The sequence below is a fragment of the Rattus rattus genome, chromosome X (genome assembly GCF_011064425.1).
Source record: "Rattus rattus isolate New Zealand chromosome X, Rrattus_CSIRO_v1, whole genome shotgun sequence".
Classification (NCBI taxonomy): domain Eukaryota; kingdom Metazoa; phylum Chordata; class Mammalia; order Rodentia; family Muridae; genus Rattus; species Rattus rattus.
This window is the reverse complement of record NC_046172.1, coordinates 53,627,480-53,629,994: the sequence shown is the minus strand read 5'-3', so window position 1 is coordinate 53,629,994 and position 2,515 is coordinate 53,627,480. Positions and strand designations below refer to the sequence as shown.

The window sequence follows — 2,515 nt, the reverse complement described above, 5'->3', positions numbered from 1 at the left end:
GACCCTGTCCCGAAAATAAAATAACATTTAAAATTAATTAACTAAAAACAGGTGTTCGTAGCTCACCGTGTCCGCCGCTAACACCAGCTCTACCTCTTGCTTGTCACGCTCCAGCCGAAGGAGGGGGGGGGTAAGTAAGGAGGCGCCCATACCATGACTCAGACAATGCAGACTGCCAGCAAATCCACCGGTGGTAAAGCACCCAGGAAACAAAAGCACCACGCATGAGTGCGCCCTCTACTGGAGGAATGGAGGAACTTCATCGTTACAGGCCTGGTACTGTGGCACTTGGTGAAATCAGATGCTATTAGAAGTCCACTGAACTTCTAATTTGCAAGCTCCCCTTTCAGCATCTGGTGTGAGAATTGGCTCAGGACTTTAAAACACATCTGTGCTTCAAGAGTGCAGCTATTGGCGCTTTGTAGAAGGTAAGTGAAGCCTATCTGGTTGACCTTTTTGAAGATACCATGTGTGCTATCCACGCCGAACATTTAACAACTATGCCAAAAGATATATCTAGTTAGCACGCTGCATACGCAGATAATGTGCTTAAAAGTCTACTATGAGGGGAAACATTTCATTCCCCCCAAATTTTTTTCCTTTTCTTCCCGTTATCAGTAGTTCTGAATGTTAGATATTTTTTCCATGGGGACAAGGGTACCTAAGTCTATGATTGCGAGTGGAAACACAGGGGACAGAATCAGGTATTGGTAGTTTCTCCACGTTCATTTGTGTGTGAATTTTTATGTAAATGCAAGATGTAGGGCATTAATGGAATCAAAATGTTTCAGTGAACATATTTCAACAGTTCAACTTTATAACAATTATAAATTAGCCTATTAAAATTTTCTGGACAATGCCAGCCAGCATTTGTAATTTTTTAATTATCTTTAATTTTTTTCACAGTTCAGTCGTTCAAATTTTTTTAGGGAAAAGTTTTCAATTAGCAATAATCGCACCTCAGATAAACCTCATTGGCTACCATACTGCTACTGCACAAAGTTTTGGATTTTTTTAATAAGTAAATTTCTTATTGATGTTAAACAAATGGTGTTTGTAGCATTTTCATCCAGCAGTAGATTCCATCCACTACTATACTTCTCTGAGTTGTCCTATAAGCATGTGCATGTTTTTAATGTTGCCTATCTTCTGTGTTGTTCCTGTAAGTTTATTATTAAAATACATTAAACTAAAAAATTAATAAAAAAACAAATTTTACTATTCCAGAAACATTGTATATTTCTTTTCTATGTTTGGATTTACCGTTTGGAGAGACAGGTGTATATCTTGGCATGTGGTCCACAGAAGCAAGAGGATTGCTATGAATCTGAATCCAACCTGGTCTACATAGTAAATTTTATGCCAGTCAAGTCAACATCATGAAACACTGTCTCAAAATCTAAAAAAAAAGAAAAAGAAAAAAACAAACAAATAAAAACCATTTGGTAAAGATATCTATTTATGTACTTACTATTTCTGATGAAGCCTTCTTTGAGTGGAAATGATTTGCTGTAAGAACTTTAAGACCACTGAAGATACTACTTCAGCTTTGAAGAGAACTCTTGGTAGTACTTAACAAAAGTGACCACTTCTCTTAATTACAACTCCTCATTGCCTGCCAGGACATGATACTCCATTAGTGTTCCTCCTAATTTTCTGATTGTTTCTTCTTTGCTGTTTTCTGCTTACTTTTATTCTCTTCAATGTTGGAAATCTCTAGGACTTAGTCTCTAGCTTTCCGATCTTCATCTGTGTTTCCTTTTTGGATCACATCTACTCTAATGGTTTTAGATAATGTTTATGTTTTAGTTACTCCTCCCCAAATCATATCTCAAGACTGACACATTTGTATGTCAATTTTACATTTTCATTTGGATACTTAATATGCTTCTTTTTCTAGTTAGCTTTTCTGTTATGATGAAATACTGTTGAAAAGCAATTTAGACCAGGATTTACTTCATTTTACATCACTGACAAGTTAGGGCAATAGCTCAAGGCAAGAACCTAGAGGTGAGCATTGAAGCAGAAACCATGGATTCTGGCGTTCTCAACTGCTGTTCCCATTCAACCCAGGATCCGCTGCCCAAGCATGGCACTGCCCACGATAGGCTGACTGCTCCCATATCAATGAACAATTAAGAAACGACCCACAGATCTGTGCACCCGCCCAATCTGATAGAGACAATTTCTCAATCTAGGTTCCCTCTTCCCTGGTATCAAGTTTAGTTGTATCAAGTTTGCAAAAACTAACCAGCACACTCAAATTAACATCATGATTTGAAGCCTTGATATTTAAAAATATCTGTTTCTCCTTTATTGTTTCTTACATCAACTAAAGGTCACTTTCAGATACTTCCATATATTCAAACCAAAGTACTAATGACTCATTTTCTTTCATTTCCCACATCTGTTACCTCGAGAAGTCTTGTTGGAATGACCTAAAGGATAAATTAAGACTCAGATATTTCTCTTCACCTTCTGTCATGGTTAGTTTCTGTCAACTTGACACAGGCAG

General features: G+C 37.3%; 1 pseudogene; it reads right to left on the bottom strand.

Moving 5' to 3' along the window:
- Positions 1 to 874: 874 nt before the first annotated feature.
- LOC116889563 lies at positions 875 to 1,004 on the bottom strand (annotated as a pseudogene).
- Positions 1,005 to 2,515: the final 1,511 nt, after the last annotated feature.